The sequence below is a fragment of the Eucalyptus grandis genome, chromosome 11, assembly GCF_016545825.1.
Source record: "Eucalyptus grandis isolate ANBG69807.140 chromosome 11, ASM1654582v1, whole genome shotgun sequence".
Classification (NCBI taxonomy): Eukaryota; Viridiplantae; Streptophyta; class Magnoliopsida; order Myrtales; family Myrtaceae; genus Eucalyptus; species Eucalyptus grandis.
Window position 1 is genome coordinate 47,616,581 of NC_052622.1, and position 22,314 is coordinate 47,638,894.

Sequence of the window (22,314 nt, forward strand, 5' to 3'; positions counted from 1 at the left end):
CTGAATTTCTTTCCTTTTTCTGAAATGTCCCAAATTCAATTTCCTAACAAATCTCTCCAATTTGATGACTAAATTTGCTGCGAGGAAGCCTACACGATTTTCACAATTTTCCTTCACCAAATAGCTCACTAAAGAGGCCAAACATTCACTCAATTTGGCCCCTCCGAATTTCCTTTCTTTTCTGAATCGTCCGAATTGATTTTCTGTAAAAATCCCGGGCTCACCAAAAATTCTTCAAAAGATGAGTCGACGTTCCTAAAATAAATTGTGACACGATAGAACTTTTAATTTCTGAAATCGGGTTCAAATTCACAGTTAATTTCAATCTAATGCGATTTTAGTATGACCTAATTTACCGGGTAGCTTTTAGGAATTTTTAGTGCAATTGACCCGTGATCGACTATTTTCGAGCCACATTGTACATCTTCGACACATTGGCGACTCTTGGTTATCGTGAAAATCTCGAGATTTTAAATACGGACACAAGGTACCAAAACGACAGAAAGATCAGTCTAGTGTCGATCGACGAGAATTTTGCAGTTAGGTGAAATCACCCACACTTAATCACATGGCTTAGTCGAGTCGACCTATCTCCAGTCTCTAATCGATTTTTAACTGTGCCGTAATGACCCTTGTAGATTAGCACGGTCGAGCAGTCGATTTCTGGTTGAATTCTCAAGTCTATTGCGTTAAAATCCCTTAACAGCTTCACCAGATAAACTAGTTATCTCGTAAGTGATCAGCTCAGAGAATAGAACTATAGGTGCGTCAATGAAAGGCCCAACTTATTCAATTGAAAACAGAACCTGAAAATCAGGATGTCACAACGCGCTTATGGTTATCGCACGCGCGTGCCACACACGTGCTCGAGGGGCCTCATGCGTCGACAAAGCCACCCCTTTGTGGCTGCACGTGGAGGTGCATCTGGCATCCTTCGGAGGCGTATCGCTACTTGTTTTTCTTGTCTTAACGAGAACTACAACCCTACACTTGCAAAAATGATTTTTATCGCACAGAACTTCGAGAAACCGCCTTGAACAGAACGGTCGAGTGTCGTTTTTCATACCCAAGCATTTGTTGGTGCCATTTTGCGTATCCAGCCAAAAATTCAAAAAAAATATATATGTTTTAACAATTAGGAAACAAGAACACATGCTTTAATACCAATGAAGGAAACTAATTCTGAATTTCTAAACTAAACTATCGAGTAATGTAAAATTGCATACAAAAAGGGGCCCAAGAAAACATTTTATCACTAATTGGAGGTATATTATGTTAAAGAACGTACTTCGTTTTTCCACTGATTAAATGCACCTATTGCAACGTTGTGATAAAGATCAAGTGGGAGCAATTTTCTTCACGGGGAAGAGTCTTTTCGTTCTTCTTCTTTTCCTTTTAGATCACACAATTCTATTCTTCCATGCTTAGAGAAAAAACATGTTATTTTCTCTTTTAAAGAAATAACCCTCAAAATAACTGTCTTGGCAGTTATTTTCTTTAAATTGAGGGTTATGGGCCCTTTAATTTACAGGCCAGGTTAGCCTAGCTTTTTTTTTTGGTCGAAATAGAATATATATTAGATGAACGAGGATATACAACCAGCGAGAAGTGCATCACTAAGTACAATATTTAGGAAAGCAGGAGGAGGGAAGATCAGCCAATTGCCTGTTGAACCATGGGCCCTATGGGCTTTAGCAGCCCAATCTGCAGTGAGGTTAGCTTCTCGACTAATATGATTGATCGACGCATTAGGGTACTGAGAAAGCAAATCGTCTAGAGCGGCAAAAAGGTGTTGCTCTCGCCAGGGCCGCGGCTGCTTCCGTTGAAGAACCTCCACCAGTCTGAGACAGTCGGATTCGATCGTTACACATTGAAGCTGCAGACCCTGCTTGATGAGATGCTGGAGAGCCCTTATCATGGCGTAGATCTCTGCTTGAAACGCCGATTGCGCAGGTACAGTACTGGTAAACATGTCTGTTAGTTCTCCTTTACAGTTTCGATAGATACAGGCTATTGCCCCTTGTGAAGTTCCCGGTACAAAAGCCCCATCGATGTTGCATTTGATTGTGCCGGCATCTGGTGGTTTCCAACGATAATCCATACTAACATGTGATTTTGGAACCCTAGATTTTGGGGGTTGAAGACTTTTGAAGATTTTCCACTGGGTTATAGCATTCTCAACCGCTTGGATGGAATTCGGAGCTTGCTGGCGGAAGATGGCGTTGTTCCGTTGGCACCATATCTCCCACAAAAGGTTAGCAATCACTTCGAAATTGGGGGAAGAGCGAGGATGCGTCGCTCGGTTAGCCAACCAGGCGTCCAACCTTTTAACTGAGGTGAGAGTAACTGGTATACCGATCTTAGAGTGTTTCCAAATGCCTCGTGTCCATGTGCAGTAGAAAAATAAGTGTTCAACAGTTTCTGGAGTTTTCTGTTCACAAAGATGACAGTAGGGGTTGGGAATGAGATGTCTGATATAGAGATTGGCTTTTGTTGCGAGGGCATTTTTGCAGGCCAACCACAGAAAAACTCTGATCTTGGGAGCTGTGTGCATATGCCATATCCGTTTCCACAATTGATCCGGAGGTTGATAGGAAGATGAGGCCGTTGCAGGTAGGGCGTGATGAAGTGACAGTAAGTGGTGATAGCAACTCTTTACTGTGAATGATCCTGATGTTGTGGCTGTCCATACTAATTGATCAGAGTCGAGGGAGGGATTTATAGGAGTGTTATAGATAGCTGCACTAACCTGTGCAGTAAAGAAATTGGAAATAATCTCCTGTTTCCAAGTTGTTGATGAAGAATCTAAGATATCTGCGACTGTAATTGGTTCCCCTTCATCTGCACTTCCTCCTAATTTACCAATAGGAAGCCAATAATCGTTTCTGATATTAATGTTGGCTCCATCTTTCACGAGCCATCGAGTTGTAGGAAGAATAGCATCCCTACCCTTTAAAATGCTTTTCCACCCCCATGAAGGCCTATAACCCAAAGTAGCAGTTTGAAAAGAAGAGTGTTTAAAATATAGACCTTTGAACAACCTGCTCCAAATTACATTAGGGTGCTGAAGTAGACGCCACGCTTGTTTGCCGAGCATCGCAAGATTAAAAGTAATCAGATCTCTGAAACCCATGCCCCCATTTGTTTTCGATTGCTTGACATCCAACCATTTCATCCAGTGTATGCCTGATTCATTATGCTGTTTACTCCACCAGAAATTTGATATCTTACGTTCCATTGATCTGCAGAGGGATAGAGGGAGCATAAAAAGGGACATGGCGTACTGGGGTAAGGCCTGGATGATCGCCTTTAATAGAATCTCCTTTCCCCCTTTGGATAAAAATTTTTCCTTCCAGCCAGCTAATTTAGCATCTATTCTTGCCAAAATCCAGGAAAACATCTCGCATTTTGAACGGCCCCAATCCAAGGGAATACCCAGGTATTTACCGAATCTGCTCACCACAGGTATTCGAAGTTCTCTTTGTAAAGTATCCTGTAGTGGTATAGGACAATTGTGGCTAAAAAATATGGCAGATTTGTTTCGGTTTAGAAGTTGACCGTGGCCGGGCAAGATCGATTTATAAGATTATTGATATTTTGGCATTCGAGAATGAAGCTTTGAGAAAGAAAACCGCATCATCCGCATAGAAAGATGGGAAAGCCGAGGGCATGCTCTGTTGAATTGAATCCCCCGTAAGTGGCCGATATTAATTGCTTGTTTGATAACTGTCGATAAAGCATTGGCCATTAAGATAAAAATATAAGGAGAAAGGGGATCTCCTTGACGGATTCCTCTGGTAGGTGTAAAATATGGAAGCTGTTCTCCATTGAAACGGATGCTAAAAGAAACTGTTGTGATGCATGCCATAACCATCCTTACCCATTTATGCGAGAAACCTAGTTGTGTTAAATAAGCTTCAATGAAATCCCATTCAACACGATCATAGGCTTTCTGCATGTCTGTCTTGAGTATAAGGTTGAACTGTTTTGTTTTGGATTGAACCTTAAACTGATGAAGTACTTCCTGAATAACCATAATGTTATCTTGAATCTGTCTGCCACTTACAAACGCTGCTTGTTCTTGATTGATCAGTGTGGGGAGCCAACACTTTAATCTGTTTGCCATGACCTTTGCTATGATCTTATATGCAAAGTTACAGAGACTGATAGGACGATACTGTTCAATGCTTTCAGGGCGATGAACTTTTGGGACCAAGGTTAGTACCGTGCAATTTAAATTTGGATGCATATGGCCAGATTCAAAAAAGTCTTGCACATGCTTGACAATTGTATTTTTGATTATGGTCCAGTGATGCCTATAGAAGAGGCCATGGAGGCCATCGGGACCGTGGGGCCTTGGAAGGACCGGTTGAAAGGTAGCTTGAGAAACCTCCTCTACATTCGCCCGATAAGATGTTCATTCATTTGTGAAGTTACTATTGCTGGACATTGGCGGAGGAAGGGATGAAAATCTCTATGGCCTACTGATTGATAGAGTTGGGTAAAAAAACCCATTGTCATAGATTTAAGCTGATCAGGCTCTCTATGCCAGTTCTGGTCTGCATCTTTAAGTAAGCAAATTTTGTTTCGCTGTCTCCTTTGCACTGTACAAGCATGAAAAAATTTTGAATTCTTGTCTCCCCATGCTAACCAGTTGAGCCTTGAACGCAGCGCCCAAAATTGTTCCTCCTGATGCCACAGTTGCTGAATTTCATGTCTAATAGAAGTGGCTAACTCTTTATCTCCCCTTCGATAGGATGTTTCATTTGTAATATTCTGAAGTTGTTGCTTGAGTTGCATAATACGTTGCCCGGCATTACTGAAGCGAGATCGACTCCAGGTAGTGAGCTTATGAGATACTGCCTGTAATTTAGAGGGTAAGGAGGAATGGTTTCTGTCCCATGCTGCTTGAACTATTTCAGCACATTCTACATGGTGATTCCAATAAGCTTCATAATGAAATCTCTTCTGTGGCTTAACAGGCAGATAATGAGTGTGCAAGACAAGTGGGCAGTGATCAGAACCGATCGATGGTAAGGCGAAGACCATGGAAGATGGATAAGTAAAATTCCAATCCGAAGAGCAAAAAGCATGATCCAGCTTCTCCTTCACTAGCTCATCCCCATCTCGATTGTTTGACCAGGTGAACTCACATCCTTTACTTGCTAACTCTATTAAAGCACAATCATCAAGTAATTTCCGAAAAGATGTCATTCTGGAATAATGAGCTGGTCTTCTTCCCGTCTTCTCCCAGGGATATTGGAAGTCATTGAAGTCTCCAATACATATCCAGGGTAAGTTTGTGGAGGCATGAATTATCCGGATCATATTCCAAAAATCCTGCCTAGGATGGAAAGAAGCTGGGGCATGGAGACAGGTAACTTGCATAGATATAGAAGTCTGGGTATCCAAAACTAACATATTTACATAATACTGACTCGACGAAAGAATTGTAATGTCAAACAGGTCATTCCAAAAAACTGCAAGACCTCCAGAAAAGCCAACAGGATTCCTCAAAAAGGAGTGAGAGAAAGGAAAACGCCGCTGTAAGTTCTGTACCACTGAAGCTGTATTTTTCGTTTCCATTAAAAACACAATATCGGGCCTTTCAAAGGCTACCAAAGCCCTTAATGCTTGGATTGTCAGGGGAGTGCCCAACCCCGACAATTCCAACTTAATAGTTTCATTTGATTTGTGGGGGCTGTTTAGGGCCAGCCGCCAAAGCCCATGAGGAATGGTCATCGGCCTCGAAACAGGGGTATCCAAGAAATAAGATTCATCCAACTCGAAAGAGGATTTGCTCGGACATCATAAGGGAGTATCTTTTAGTTTTCTTACTGGATCCTAGTCCTAGTTGAGTTCGAGGAGATTTATGTTTTTTCTGGTGCGAAGAGTCAGAAGATAAAAGTTGAGTACCCTTTAACTTTGTTTCTGCAGGGACCAAATCAGTGGTTCTGGGAGTTATTTCGGCAGGTACTGGTGGGATGACAGAGGAAGGGATGGGAAACTCAGGAGCAGGACCTGTTGGAGGCGGAGCTCGAAGAGGGAGGTGAAGAGATGGGGGAGTTTCAGGTATGGTCTCTTCCATAGGTTCTGAATGTGAGAGAGGATTGTAAAAGGCATCCCAATAAGGGCTGTGCTGTTTGATTTCTGCTCTTAGCCAAGGGCCATACACCATTGTATCACGTCCCTCGAATTGAGATTCCTCATACTGGAAATCCTTGCATGAAGTTGCATAATGGCCTAATTTCCCACAAGAGTAACAATAATGTGATAGTCTCTCATACCGGAAATCAAGCCGAGAGGTTTTCCAAATGATACTAATGAGCTTCCCGATTTTAATGGTTGATGCAGATCTATTTCAATGCGAATTCTCCCAGATGTATCGTGTTTAACTTCTAACACACTGCCCATTTGTTGTACTGCTCTACTTAAGAGTGGTGGAGTGTTCCATTCCAGAGGTAATCCTATGACATGAACCCAGAAGGGGCATTTGGAGAAATCGTAACAATGTAATGGTGTATTTGGTTTCCAGGGTCACAAGTTAACCAGATGACCCGAGAACAACCAGGGGGTTCCATCTAATGTTCTGCGTTTTTCAGATTCAGAACGAAATTTGAAGATATAGATCCCACCATCCCGAGAAGAGATATCAACATGATCCACCCGCCAGGCCTTCGTCATTGCAACTTGAAAAGCAGGTAAATTAATGGTGGGGTTTGTAAAGATATTACCAATCAAGATGAGGCGACACTCTTTGATATTGTCTGTTGTTGGAATATCTTCCCAGACCTCCAATTCTTGTTCCGCACAGAGCCGTCCAAGTCGGTGACACAATGAAGCGATACGAGAGGAATCATCATTCTCTTCCGTAGCCATGAAGGAAATGGTAAGCAAGAGGAAGATTAGCGAAGAGGGACTCAGACCAGAACAACAAGTTTCAAGGGTTGCATGTGAAGGATCGGCGACATGCAGAACGAAAAAACGGAGAATTTGAGTGGAGACGGTTGAAAAAGAAGCATCCGAAAGCTAAGATGATAGAAAGTGAAGCAGAGAGAAGATGAAGATGGTCGAAGAGAAGGCAAAGTTGTTTTGTGGGGAATCTGGAAAAAGAGGAAGTAGGAGAAACTCGAACATAGCGCGAGAGAGAAACTCGAACATAGCGCGAGAGAGTAAAAAGTTCCCATTGAAGCCCGACTGAGAGAATTCGAAGGAACCTATTTGATCAAAAATCCATCAGTTTGCATTAGCAAGTCCTTAGAAATAATTTTTTTTATTGACAAAATGATAAAAAAAAAAAGGCGTAATCTTTTTTTCTTTGCATCAGTGAGCTCCTCAAGTAATGTCAATCCTGATCAGTTCTTGCAAATATATATTTTTTTCCAGAATATTTTTTTGTTGATTTGAATTCGCTTACCAAACGAAACTTCCAATTTTAAATGGAGACACAACTGAGGAGAGCAAGGTAAAAGTGAAAGCTTTGTTATGCGAGTTTAAAAAGAACAAATAAAGAACATGAAATTCCTAAAGGAAGTATATAAAAAAATTGCCTCAAATACATGACCAAAAGAATATTGGTTTTTCTTTATAAAAGTAATCGAACTCGTGTAGACGAGAGTCCGCAAGCCAGGTTGAGGGATGAATCTCTTGTCCAAGCTCACTCGTTATGGCATTTTGGGATAGGCAGACCTAGATATGCCTAGTGGGCCTAGAGAGGAAGAGGAAGCAACATTTTTCTCTATTAAAAAAAAAAAAGAACATGAAATTCCTTAAGAAAGTATATAAAAAAATTGCCGTAGATACATGACCAAAAGAATTTTGGTTTTTCTTTATAAAATTAATCGAACTCGTGTAGACGAGAGTCCGCATGCCAAGCTGAAGGATGAATCTCTTGTCCAAGCTCGCTCATTTTGGCATTTTGGGATAGGCAGACCTAGCCATGCCTAGCGGGCTTCAAGAGGAAGAGGAAGCAACATTTTTCTTTATAAAAAAAAAAAAACAAAGAACATGAAATTCCTAAAGAAAGTATATAAAAAAAAAATTGCCTCAAATACATGACCAAAAGAATTTTGGTTTTTCTTTATAAAATTAATCGAACTCGTGTAGACGAGAGTCCGCAAGCCAAGCTGAAGGATGAATCTCTTGTCCAAGCTCGCTCATTTTGGCATTTTGGGATAGGCGGACCTAGACATGCCTAGTGGGCCTCAAGAGGAAGAGGAAGCAACATTTGCAAGAGATGGGCTTGTGAAAGGCTACTACATGGTTTTAGGGAGTACGTTTTCATGAAGAATTTGTCCATGGCTAGTGCCAAGTCGATGAAAGTGAAAGCAGCGCATATCTACATTGCCACAGGTGAAATCCATCAATGTCCTTGACAATTCACATTTAGACAACCCAAAGAAGACTTTACTCGAAGCTAACGAATGGTTAGATTGCCCCAATAATGTTTATATTTTAGCTGCTTAGAATCTCAATGTTTGTAATTAATAGCTCTACTCATAGAACAACCTCCAAATGTTTCTCTCTCCCTCCGAACCGAACCTAATGTAACATCTCCCTCTACTATTGTCACCAGCGAAGTCACCATTGTGATATCCCGATTTTCCAATTCTGGTTTCAATTAAATAAGGCGGGCATTTCATATTCGCGTCTATAGCTTTCTTCTCTGAGTTGGCCACTCATGAGATAACTAGTCTATCAGGTGAAGCCGTTAAGGAATCTAAACGCAATAGACTTGAGAATTCGACCAGGAAACGACTGCTTGACCATACTAATCTGCAAGGGTCATTACGGCACAGACCGATTAGAGACCGGAGATAGGTCGATTCAATAGAACCATGTAATTCAAAGTGTGGGTGATTCCCATTGCACAATTCTTGTTGATCGGCACAATTCTTGTTTTGATCGGCACTATTTGAAACTCGAGATTTCTCTATCGCCAATGTTTGAAGATGCACTTTGTGACTTGAAAATAATCAACCACAAGTCAATTGCACAGAAAATTCCTAAAAGCTACTCGATAGATTAGGATGCGCTAAAGTCGCGCCAGATTGAATTTAACCGTGAAATTGAACCCGATTACATAAATTGTTCTGTCAAGTCACAATTCATTTTAGGAATGTCGACTCATCTCCAAAAGATTTTTCTACAAACCGAGATTTTTGGCGGAAAAGCAAAGTAATGCCGTTTTTGTTCGGGATTGTCAAAGGGCCGTTTTTAATTGAATCTTCGGGATGCAAGTTGGATCATTTGACCGGGAAATGTCATGAGAAGGCTGAGGACACATGGGTTGATTTAATTGAGCTTCAATTGGATGGAATTGAGTGAGAATTGATAGAATTTGATGCACAAATGTCTAAAATTCATATGCCATGGGGCTAGGGACATTTTGCACCTATTAACAAGCTTGTGGAGGAAGCTTGAGGAGAGAGAGTGGCTGATGGCATGTGATGTCATGGTGGGGGCAAGTGGAAGGAGAGATTGACAAGTGTTGCAAGCTAAAGAGCCACCAAGGAGCCCCCTCTTCAGCAGCTTCTTCTTCCCCATTTCTTGGCTTTCTCCATTGTTGTTGAAGGAGAGAAGCTCAGCAAAAACCAGAGGAACCGAGCAGCACCAGCCCCTCCATCGTCGCACGCCCGGAAGGCCATCGTCGGCCGTTTTCCTCCCTTGTTTTCCCCTCGTTCCAGTATCTGCTCCAGCTGACCTTTCGTCAAAGATTCGAGTAAAAAGTAGTCTTCCCGGTCGAATCAGCCATCGCTTCACCCACCGTTGTCACGATAACATCTAACCCGTTCCGGAGCATCCCGCTGCTCGCCGGAAAGATTCTCTGGTCATCCCAAAATCCTGAGAGAAGCTGCCGCTCGCCGGACCATCTGGTTCCGCCCTGCTCCGCCTGTTCCGCGTTTTCTTGCTATTTCGCCCTTTTTCGACCCTTCCTTTGCCCATCCCAACCTCCTATAAGATCCCCAAGACCCCCGGGAGCCGCCGGTTGCCAACCACCCGCTTGCCAGAGCTCCGATCGGCCCGTTTTCGCCGTTGAAGTTCTGGTTTCTTCTCGCTCAGTTCAGCCCTTGATCGGCGAGAAAACCAGAAAGCCGTGAGGTCTTCAAGGCCCATTTTAGGTGTCTTCCCAGCCTTGGTTGGTGTCGCCGCCTTGAGGTTTATCGCCCGCCTTGGTGTCGCCTTCGCCGTGGACTCGCCGGAACCTTAATCCGGTGAGTTTATCCTCTAATTCTTGCTTAGTGAGTTAATGACGCTTAAGGGGTGTTTAGATTAGTCTAATTAAGTTTAGGTGGTTAGATTAGATTATTTGAATGTAAATTAGATTAGTTGTATGATTAGTTTAATGGATGTTTAATTAGGGCTAATTGTATGATTAAATTAGTCTAATCTTGTTTAAGCCCTAATTAATTATTTCGAATTTATAAATATTATTTTATTAAATTATATTATTATAATATGATATTTAATTATTTAATTTTCGGAATTAAATTTAATTATTTAATAATTTCGAAAATTTTGTTGGGATGGCCTGGTCGTTAGAATTTCGTGGCCGATCGCAAAGAAGGCGTCGTCGGTTTGTGCTAATTTAATGTTTAAATTGAGAAATTTAGTGATTGATGATTATGGTTAATAATTCCAAAAGTGTGGAATTGTGTGAAATTGATGAAGTTGTGGTATTTAACTTGAAAATACCCGGTGTTGGCTTTTAGCACCGTAATTGGTTTGTATGACCAGTTTGAATCGATTGGATTGATTGATTGATTGAATTGAGGTATGAGTTGGTTTATTATTGAATTATCAGCTTTGGCGAGCAATTGGTTTATATATGTATCAGCTTGTGTGAGCATCATTGTCAGCTTGTGTGAGCACTGTATGTCAGCTTGTGAGAGCAATGATCATTTATCAGCTTGTGAGAGCAATGATCGTTTATCAGCTTGTGAGAGCAACGATCCATATATCAGCTTGTGCGAGCTATAATCTATGTATATATCAGCTTGTGCGAGCTATCATCTATGTATATATCAGCTTGTGTGAGCTACCATCTATATCAGCTTGTGAGAGCATTGCATCCATTTCAGCTTGTGCGAGCCGTAATTGTATTGATGGATGAATAGATTGTATGGTTTAATAGATGATATGAATTGATAGATGTGTGGATCGTATGATATCAATTGGATTGACTGAATTGATAGACCGATGGGTATGTCGGTAGTTTCAGCTTGTGCGAGTATTGTTGAATATGAATTGTACTGACGTGCAGGAAAGGGACTGAGGCAAGGTAAGTCCTCAACCCTCTTTGTGTGGCTAGAGCGCCCTAAGGCGTATTTTCTTCCTAATTGAGTTTTAGAGGGTAGGACTCGCTGAGACGTAGTCTCATCTCGGTTGTGGGATAATATTTCAGGTCCCTAGATGACGGTCGTGGAGGACCGGAAGTCCTGGAGTTCGGAAGGTGGAGGTTGAAGAATCGGCAAACGTGTCTGACAAGTTGGTCAAGGACAGTTCCCTAGTTGTTGAGCCTATCTATTTTGTAGACAATCCAGTGTTGTATATAAACCTATGTGTTTATAAGAAAGCTTGTTTGGTTGTGATTGATTGCCTGCTTTTCTATCCCAAGTTAAATGTTGTCAGGGGATTTGTTTCGCTTCCGCATGCATAATAAAATTGAATGGGTCGGCGACGTGTCCTGGGAAGTCGCATTTGTATCGACCAGAGTGGGATATGCGCGCGCTCGGAGGATCGGGGCATGACAACTATCACCACCTCCGAGCTCATTCATGGCCACGTGTTTGAGCCGCTCCATTGTCCACCATTGTCAAAGTTTGACCTGGGCCCACCAATGTTTGGCTTTTACGTGGAGAGAACTACAATTGCTTTCTTCCGTAACTTTAATATCGTATGCGTGCCCAAAAGTCAAGACTTGACTTTGGGCCCCACGTAACTAACCTTGTTCAGCCTCCTCTTGCAAATAAAAAAAGAAAAATTTGCTCCCCTTTTTTTTTCTTTATTCTATTATTTCCTCTTTTGTAAATCTTCAAGAGTCCAGTGAATCGCATGCTTGCAAACGCTCAAACTCGAGTCATAATTTAACAATTCATCACCTTGGCTTGATGTTTGAAACCTAGTTATAATGCTCATCATCCATGCTGCTCTCCCAACGCCCCGACGGACACTCACTCTCCACAGACGCCAATAGAGCTCAAGTAGAGCTTGAGCTTTGCCAAAGGAACAGATTTAGTCATCATGTCTGTCGAGTAATCTGCTGTAGCGATCTTTTTTATGATAACATTACCCTTAGCTAAGACATCTCGGATGAATTGGTACCTGATGTTGATATACTTCGTTCGCTCGTGATAAACTGGATTATACGCCAAATATATCGCACCTTCGTTATCACAGTGTATATCCACACTTTTCTGTTCTAACCCAAAGTCCGAGAGCAAACTTTGTAACCATATCGCCTCATTCGTTACAAAGGTTAGTGCCATGTACTCTGCTTCAGTCGAAAACAAGGCAATGTGATCCTGTAAGGATGCTTTCCAACTAACTACACCACCCTCTAGCGTAGACACGTATCCTGCTAAAGACTTGCAATCATCCAAGTCACCGACGTGATCCAAATCCACAAAATCAGTGGTCTTACTGCCATTGTTGTCGCTCCGGTACACTATACCCACGTCTGTTGTCCCCTTCAAATATCTGAGGATCCACTTCACAGCTTCCCAATGAGCTTTACCAGGACGCTTCATATCGCATACATAATACTACCCACGACACTAGAATAAGGAACATGGGACATATGCTCTTCCTCCTCCTCAGTCTACGATCATAATTTTTCTAAAGCCAACTTGTAGTGCTCATCATCCATGCTGCTCTTCCAACGCTTCGACGAGTGCTCACTCTCCACAGACGCCAATAGAGCTCCAGCAGAGCTTGAGTTTCGCCAAAGGAACAGACTTAGTCATCATGTCTGCCGGATTATCTGTTGTAGTAATCTTTTTGATAATAACATTACCTTTAGCTCAGACATCTCGGATAAAGTGGTACCTAATGTTGATATGTTTTGTTCGCTTGTGATAAACCGGATTATACGCCAAATATATCGCACTTTGGTTATCACGGTGTATATCCACACTTTTCCATTCTAACCTAAAGTCTGAGAGCAAACTTTGTAACCATATCGCCTCCTTCGCAACAAAGGTTAGTGCCATGTACTTCGCCTCAGTCGAAGACAAGGCAATGTGATCCCGTAAGGACGCTTTCCAACTAACTGCACCACCCGCTAGCGTAAACACGTATCCTGCTAAAGACTTGCAATCATCCAAGTCACCGGTATCATCTGAATCCACAAAATCAGTGGTCTCACTGCCATTGTTGTCCCTCCGGTACACTATACGCATGTCTGTTGTCCCCTTCTAATATCTCAGGATCCACTTCCCAGCTTCCCAATGAGCTTTACTAGGACGCTTCATATAGCGATTAACCATGCTCACAGCTTGTGAAATATCAGGCCTAGTGCACACCATAGCATACATAATACTACCCATGGCACTAGAATAAGGAACACATAACATATGCTCCTCATCCTCCTCAGTCTGCGGTGATAATTTTTCTGAAAGTTTAAAATGCTTCGCTAAAGGTGTACTTCCAAATTTTGCTGACTGCATATTAAAACGTGCCAGTATCTTCTCAATGTATTTCTTATAAGATAGACGTAAAACTCCGACAGCTCTATCACGCAAAATCTCCATACCCAATATTTTATTTACAACACCTAAATCTTTCATCTAAAATTCAGCATTTAACCGCCTCTTCAGCACATCAATATCAGACATATTCTTAGCTGCTATCAGCATATTGTCAACATATAAAAGTAGATAAATCAAATAACCATTATCCAATCTCCTAAAGTAAATGCAGCTATCAATCTGACTTTTCGAAGTCTTAACTAGCCATGAAAGCATCAAAATGTTTATACAACTACCTAGGAGATTGTTTCAGTCCATATAAAGATTTCTTCAACAAGCAAACATGATCTTCCTTACCTAAAATAGCAAATCCTTCTAGTTGCCTCATGTAAATCTGCTTCTCCAACTCACTGTGAAGAAACACAGTTTTCACATCTAGTTGCTCTAACTCGAGATCTTGCGAAGTAACTAAGGCAAGTAAAACACGAATAGAAGTATATCATACCACACGAGAGAACACCTCATTGTAGTTAATTCCCTCACACTGTGCATATCCCTTCGCCACAAGTATCGCCTTATACCTCGCCGTCTCGACACAAGGAATGCCCACTTTCCATTTAAAGACCCATTTACTTCCGACAATCTTTTGGTTCTTGGGTACTTTGACCAGCTCCCATGTTTGATTTCGATGGAGTAATTCCATCTTTTCACTCATAGCCCCTAGCCACTGCGACGACTCCGAACTAGCCATCGCCTCAGAGTAAGATGAAGGCTAATCTATCTCCACCTCATCACCTATAGTCAATGCATAAGCAATATCTGTATAACCATAACGTAGCGGTGATTTAATTTGTCTTCTCTGTCTATCTGCGACTATAGTGTCATGTGGCTTTGCTGGTTGTTTACTATCACCAACTTCAAGAACTACGGCTTCATCTGTAGTCTCAACTTTTGTTACCTTCGAGGTCTTCAGAGTCTCCACCAGTAACTTCACCTCACTAATGATATCATGATTTGTCTTCTCTACCAATTATGTCTCAGAACTCCTCTTTTGAAGCATTGCAGTCTCATCGAAGATCACATCTCTGGTGATTAGAAAACCGGGTGATCTGGGATCAGTGCACCACAGCCGGTAGCCTTTCACCCCATGTGCATAACCCAGAAATATGCACTTCTTCGCCCTCGGCTCAAGCTTACCATCACTCGCATGAGTATATGCAAGACATCCAAATATACATAATCCGAAATAATGAACAGGTTTCCCTGATCATACTTCATCAGGAGTCTTCCACTCGATAGCAGATAATGCAGATCGATTCACCAGGTAACATGCCATATCTACCGCTTTGGCCCAAAATTCCTTACCAAGTCTTGCATGCGAAAGCATGTATCATGCTCGCTCAAGCAAAGTTCTGTTCTTCTGTAGTACCACGCCATTATGCTATGGTGTCCCAGGCACTGTGCGGTATCTCACAATACCTTCTTTCTCGCAGAACTCAGTAAAAATTTTACCATAGAACTTCATGCCATTATCGGTTCTTAGGCACTTGTTTTGTTTATTTGACTGCTTCTCAATCAATGGCTTAAATTTCTTGAATCGATCAAACACTTCATATTTGTGCTTCAGAAAGTATACCCATACCTTCCTCGAATAATTGTCAATAAATGTCAGCATATATCGGACACCTCCTTTCGAAGGAACCGGAGATGGGCACCAGACGTCTGAATGAATATATTCAACTGGTCGTTTGGTCGAATGAATAGCTGCAGTAAACTTAACTCAGTAACGCTTCCCAAAGATGCGGTGCTCACATAAGTCCAGCTTCCTTGTCTTTTGACCATTCAATAACCCCTTTTCACTTACCTGCCTCACTCATGTACCCCAAACGCATATGCCGTAACTGAGTCAAGTTAGAGTCTAACTCACCTGATGAGCTAAAGTAGTTCCGGTCACGGTCTCTCCCAATAGATGATAGAGAGCATTCACTTTTTTTCTCTTCATCACTGTCATGGCACCTCGAGAGATCTTTAGTACTCCACCTTCACCGGTGTACCTACACCCGATGTCATCGAGTGTCCCCAGAGAAATAAGGTTCTTCTTGAGCTCCAGTACATGCCTCACATCTGTCAATGTGTGCACCACCCCATCATTTATCCGAATCTGAATTGTCCCTAGTCCCATAGCCTTATAGACTGCATTATTCCCCAAAAGAACTCTACCACCATCTGCAGTCAGGTAAGTAGTAAACCAATTCTTATGAGGTGTCATATGATAAGAACACCCCGAATCTAGCACCCATTCATCTCCAGACGTAACAGTAGTCACACATAAAATAGCTTCTGCATCACTAGTGCTCCCCTCGGCAACGTTTGTGACACTACTTGTGGCATTCTCCCTATCAGCTTTATTCCTCCACTTTGGACAATATCTCCTTATGTGCCCCACCTCGTGACACTCAAAACACTTCACGCGTCTCTTGGAATTTCTATGGCGTGATTTCGATATGTTTTTACCTCTGTTGCAACTAGGCCCTCGACATTGTTCTCTACCCCGAATCATCAGTGCTTGCGCTACCTCTTACGATGGATCGTCATCTCGCAACTTTCTCTGCCACTCCTTAGAGAATAAGGCGGACTTTACCTTTTCTGAGGTAATTGAAGTACACCCCTGTAACAATGAATCAGTAAAGTGCTCTCATGACTCTAGTAAAGAGGCTAACAACATCATGCCTTATTCTTCATCATCAAATATCTTACCGACGTTCATTAGATCCATCATGAGTTTATTAAATTCATTTAGGTGGGTTCTGATAGACATACCTTCAGTATATCTAAATTGAAACATCTTCTTCAATATGTACAAGCGGTTGTTCAAACCTTTCTTCACATAGAGTGCTTGAAGTTTTGCCCATAATGCTGCGACATCCTTCTCCTTAGCAACCTTTATTAAAACCTCATCCGACAAATTTAACAGGATTGTGCTATTTACTTTTTCCATTAGCTCTACCTTCTCAGAGGCTTTCATTATAATAGGCAACCCATCTTCACCATCCAGTGCCTTGGCCAAACTTTGTGTTGTCAATAATGCCCACATCTTGATGCTCCATAACACAAAGTTGTTACTCCCGTTAAATTTCTCAATTTCATATTTCCTCTTAGACATAATTGCAATAACATAATTTCCAGATAATAATCAGACAAGCAAAAGCTCCAAATCATAATCAAGAAATTTGATCCCAGGCTCTGATACCAATTGTTAGAATATAATACGCGAAAATGACAATATCTTGCAATTTATGTCAATGTGAAATCACCGAAGAAATAAACAAGAAATAATAAGGACACCAGAAATTTACATGGTTCGGTCCAAGTATCGGTACCTACATCCACGGGAAGAGCCAGCAGCAAATAATCCACTATAATCGGAGAATCAGAGTTTACAATCACTCACACGCTCAAGTGTTTCCCACACCTAGATTTAACCCCAAACCCAAATTGTTTATAAATAAACAACTCACTTAGACTTAAACTCATGACACAAAATTACCACGCATTCAAGCTCAAACGAAAAGGCTCTATGTACATCAAAACAAGAACAATGTCTTTTTTTTTCCACATATGTATCTTCTTCGTAAGCTTCAGCGGCGCTCCTTGAGTTTTTTACATGCAGAGAGCTTCGGCGGCTTCACTCTTCTACGTAGGGTTTTCTGCTGCCCCCCTCCTGGAGACGTTACTTTATTTTTATATGTGTGTGCCCATGGTCAAAGTTTGACATAGGCCCGCCAATGTTTGGCTTTTATGTGGAGAGAACTACACTTGCTTTCTTCCGTAGCTTTAATATCGTGTGTGTGCCCAAAAGTCAAGACTTGACTTTGGGCCCCACGTAACTAACCTTATATGGCCTCCTCTTGCAGATAAAAAAAGAAAACTTTGCTACCCTTTTTTTTTCTTTATTCTATTATTTCCTCTTTTGTAAATCTTCAAGAGTCCAGCAAATCGTTTTTTTGCAAACGCTCAAACTCAAATCATAATTTAACAGCCCTATTAATGTTTATATTTTAGCTGCTTAGCATCTCGATGTTTGTAATTAATAGCTCCACTCATAGAACCAACTCCAAATGTTTCTCTCTCCCTCCCAACCGAACCTAATGTAACATCTCCCTCTACTGTTGTCACCAGCGAAGTCATCATCACCACCTCCAAGCTCATTCATGGCCACGTATTTGAGCCGCTCCATTGTCCGCCATTGTCAAAGTTTGACCTGGGCCTACGAATGTTTGGCTTTTATGTGGAGAGAACTACACTTGCTTTCTTCCATAGCTTTAATATCGTGTGTGTGCCCAAAAGTCAAGACTTGACTTTGGGTCCCACGTAACTAACCTTATTCGGCCTCCTCCTGCAAATAAAAAAGAAAACTTTGCTCCCTTTTTTTTTTTTCTTTATTCTATTATTTTCTCTTTTATAAATCTTCAAGAGTCCAGTGAATTGCCTTTTTGCAAATGCCCAAACTGGAGTTATAATTTAACAACCCCAATAATGTTTATATTTTAGCTGCTTAGCATCTCGATGTTTGTAATTAATAGCTTCACTCATTGAACCAATTCCAAATGTTTCTCTCTCCCTCCAAACCGAACCTAATGTAACATCTCCCTCTACTGTTGTCACCAGCGAAGTCACCATCACCACCTCCAAGCTCATTCATGGCCACGTGTTTGAGCCGTTCCATTGTCTGCCATTGTCAAAGTTTGACCTGGGCCCACCAATGTTTGGCTTTTATATGGAGACAACTACACTTGCTTTCTTCCGTAGCTTTAATATTGTGTGTGTGCCCAAAAGTCAAGACTTGACTTTGGGTCCCACGTAACTAACCTTATTTGGCCTCCTCATGTAGATAAAAAAAGAAAACTTTGCACCTTTTTTTTTTCTTTATTCTATTATTTTCTCTTTTGTAAATCTTCAAGAGTCTAGCGAATCGCGTTTTTGCAAATACTCAAACGCGAGTCATAATTTAACAATTCTCCACCTTGGCTCGATGTTTGAAGCCAAGTTATAGTGCTCATAATCCATGCTACTCTCCCAACGCCCCGACGGACGCTCACTCTCCACAGACGCCAATAGAGCTCAAGCAAAGCTTGAGCTTCACCAAAGAAACAAACTAAGTCATCATGTCTGCTGGGTTATCTGCTGTAGCAATTTTTTTGATGATAACATTACCCTTAGCTAAGACATCTCGGATGAAGTGTTTCCTGATGTTGATATGCTTTGTTCGCTCATGATAAACTGGATTATACGCCAAATATATCGCATCTTGGTTATCATAGTGTATATCCACACTTTTCTATTCTAACCCAAAGTCTGAGAGCAAACTTTGTAACCGTTTCGCCTTCTTCGCTACAAAGGTTTGTGCCACGTACTCCGCCTCAGTTGATCCTATAAGGACGCTTTCCAACTAACTGCACCATCCGCTAGCATAAACACGTATCCTACTAAAGACATGCAATCATCCAAGTCACCGGCGTGATCCGAATCCACAAAACCAGTGGTCTCATTGACATTGCTGTTCTTCCAGTATACTATACCCTCGTCTGGTTGTCCCCTTCAAATATTTGAGGATCCACTTCCCAGCTTCCCAATGAACTTTACCAAGATGCTTCATATAGCGACTAACCACACTCACAACTTGTGAAATATCAGGCCTAGTGCATACCATAGCATACATAATACTACCCATGGCACTAGAATAAAGAACACGGGACATATGCTCCTTCTCCTCCTCAGCGGTTATAATTTTTCTGAAAGTTTAAAATGCTTCGCTAAAGGTGCACTTGCAGATTTTGCTGACTGCATATTAAAACATGCCACTATACTATCAATGTATTTCTTCTGAGATAGACGTAAAACTCCTACAGCCCTATCACGCAAAATCTCCATATCCAATATTTTCTTTGCAGCACCTAAATCTTTCATCTCAAATATAGTATTTAATGGCCTCTTCAGCACATCGATGTTAGACATATTCTTAGCTATTATCAGCATATCATCAACATATAAAAGTAGATAAATCAAAGAACCGTTCTCCAATCTCCTAAAGTAAACGTAGCTATCCATCTGATTTTTCGAATAGTCTTGACTAGTCATGAAAGCATCAAAACGTTTATACCAATTCCTAGGAGATTGTTTCAACCCATACAAATATTTCTTCAACAAGCAAACATGATCTTCCTTACCTGGAATAGCAAATCCCTCTGGTTGGCTCATGTAAATCTGCTTCTCCAACTCACCGTGAAGAAACACAGTTTTCACATCTAGTTGCTCTAACACGAGCTGTTGCGAAGCAACTAAGACAAGTAAAACACGAATAGAAGTATGTCTTACCACACGAGAGAACACCTTATTGTAGTCAATGCCCTCACGCTGTGTATATCCCATTGCCACAAGTCTCGCCTTATACCTCGCTGTCTCGACACCAGGAATGCCCTCTTTTCGCTTAAAGGCCTATTTACTTTTGACAATCTTTTGGCTCTTGGGTACTTTGACCAGCTCCCATGTTTGATTTCGATGGAGTGGTTCCATCTCTTCACTTAGCAACATTTGCCACACTACTTGTGGTATTTTTCCTATCATCTTTATTCATCCGCTTTGGACAATCTCTGCTGATGTGCCCCTCCTCGTGATACTCAAAGTACTTCACACGTCCCTTGGACTTTCTATGGCGTGATTTCGATCTTCTTTTACCTTTGCTGCTACTAGGACCTCAACGTTGTTCTCTACCCTGAATCGTCAGTGCTTGCGCTACTCCTTGTGCCATACCGTCATCTCGCAACTTTCTCTGTCACACCTTAGAGAATAAGGCGGACTTTACCTCTTCTGAGGTAATTGTAGTACGTCCCTGCAACAGTGAATCAGTAAAGTGCTCCCATTACTCTAGTAAAGAGGCTAACAACATCATGCCATGTTCTTCATCATCAAGCATCTTACTGACATTCTTCAAATCCATCATGAGTTTATTAAATTCATCTAGGTGGGTTCTGATAGACGTACCTTCAGTATATCTAAATTGAAACATTTTCTTCAAGATGTATAAGAGATTGTTCAAACCCTTCTTCACATAGAGTGCTTGAAGTTTTTCCCATAATGTGCGGCATCCTTCTTCTTAGCAACTTCTATAAAAACCTCATCTGACAAATTTAACAGGATAGTGCTCTTTGTTTTTTCCATTAGTTCTACTCTCTCAGAGGCTTTCATTATAATAGACAACTCATCTTCACCATCCAGTGCCTTAGCCAAATCTCGTGTTGTTAATAATGCCCACATCATGATGCTCCATAACACAAAGTTGTTGCTCTCGTTAAACTTCTCAATTTCAGATTTCCTTTCAGACATAATTGCAATAACAGAATTTATAAATAATAATCATACAAGCAAAAGCTCCAAATCACAATCAAGAAATCTGATCCCAAGCTCTTATACCAATTGTTAGAATATAATACGAGGAAACGAAGGAATTATTTTCTCTTTTGTAAATCTTCAAGAGTCCAGCGAATCGCATTTTTGCAAACGCTCAAACTCGAGTCATAATTTAACAATTCTCCACCTTCGCTCGTTCTTTGAAGCCAAGTTATAGTGCTCATCATCCATGCTGCTCTCTCAATGCCCCGACAGGCGCTCACTCTCCAATGACACCAATAGAGTTCAAGCAGAGCTTGAGCTTCGCCGAAGGAACAGACTTAGTCATCATGTCTGCCGGAATATCTGTTGTAGCAATCTTTTTGATAATAACATTACCCTTAACTAAGACATTTCGGATGAAGTGGTACCTGATGTTGATATGCTTCGTTTCCTCGTGATAAACTGGATTATACGCCAAATATATCACACCTTGATTATCACAATGTATATCCACACTTTTCTATTCTAACCCAAAGTCCGAGAGCAAACTTTGTAACCATATCGCCTCATTCGCTACAAAGGTTAGTGCCATGTACTCTGCCTCAGTCGAAGACAAGGTAATGTGATCCTGTAAGGACGCTTTCCAACTAACTGCACCACCCGCTAGCGTAAACACGTATCTTGCTAAAGACTTGCAATCATCCAAGTCACCGGTGTGATCCGAATCCATAAAACTAGTGGTCTCACTGCCATTGTTGTTCCTCCAGTACACTATACCGATGTCTGGTTGTCCCCTTCAAATATCTGAGGATCCACTTCCCATCTTCCCAATGAGCTTTACCAGGACGCTTCATATAGCGACTAACCATGCTCACAGCTTGTGAAATATCAGGCCTAGTGCACACCATAGCATACATAATACTACTCACGACACTAGAATAAGGAACACGGGACATATGCTCCTCCTCCTCCTCAGTCTGTGGTGATAATTTTTCTGAAAGTTTAAGATGCTTCCCTAAAGGTGTACTTACAGATTTTGCTGACTGCATATTAAAACGTGCCACTATCTTCTCAATGTATTTCTTCTGAGATAGACATAAAACTCCTGCAGCATTTTCACGCAAAATCTCTATACCCAACATTTTCTTTGCAGCACCTAAATCTTTCATTACAAATTCAGCATTTAACCGCCTCTTCAGCACATCAATATCAGACATATTCTTAGCTGCTATCAACA

The 22,314-nt window shown here is 41.3% G+C and overlaps 3 long non-coding RNA genes across 8 annotated transcripts; all 3 read left to right on the forward strand.

The window, feature by feature from the left end:
* Positions 1-1,633: 1,633 nt before the first annotated feature.
* On the forward strand, positions 1,634-4,367 carry LOC104431498. Of its 3 annotated transcripts, none has more exons than XR_005547593.1 (7): positions 1,634-1,964; positions 2,128-2,336; positions 2,514-2,613; positions 3,249-3,288; positions 3,393-3,439; positions 4,094-4,217; positions 4,311-4,367. It is a non-coding gene; the product is annotated as an uncharacterized LOC104431498 (long non-coding RNA). The 3 variants fall into 3 exon arrangements; XR_005547592.1 differs by having other exon boundaries at positions 1,638-1,953; XR_005547594.1 differs by having other exon boundaries at positions 1,639-1,953; positions 4,161-4,217; positions 4,311-4,325.
* Positions 4,368-4,413: 46 nt separating this feature from the next.
* LOC120290054 lies at positions 4,414-5,761 on the forward strand. 2 transcript variants are annotated; one of them, XR_005547933.1, is made up of 5 exons: positions 4,414-4,877; positions 4,983-5,143; positions 5,255-5,377; positions 5,467-5,546; positions 5,710-5,761. It is a non-coding gene; the product is annotated as an uncharacterized LOC120290054 (long non-coding RNA). The 2 variants fall into 2 exon arrangements; XR_005547932.1 differs by lacking the exon at positions 5,710-5,761 and having other exon boundaries at positions 5,467-5,676.
* Positions 5,762-5,796: 35 nt separating this feature from the next.
* On the forward strand, positions 5,797-7,173 carry LOC120290040. 3 transcript variants are annotated; one of them, XR_005547914.1, is made up of 4 exons: positions 5,797-6,072; positions 6,355-6,512; positions 6,603-6,701; positions 6,791-7,173. It is a non-coding gene; the product is annotated as an uncharacterized LOC120290040 (long non-coding RNA). The 3 variants fall into 3 exon arrangements; XR_005547913.1 differs by having other exon boundaries at positions 6,355-6,461; positions 6,536-6,701; XR_005547912.1 differs by having other exon boundaries at positions 6,355-6,461.
* Positions 7,174-22,314: the final 15,141 nt, after the last annotated feature.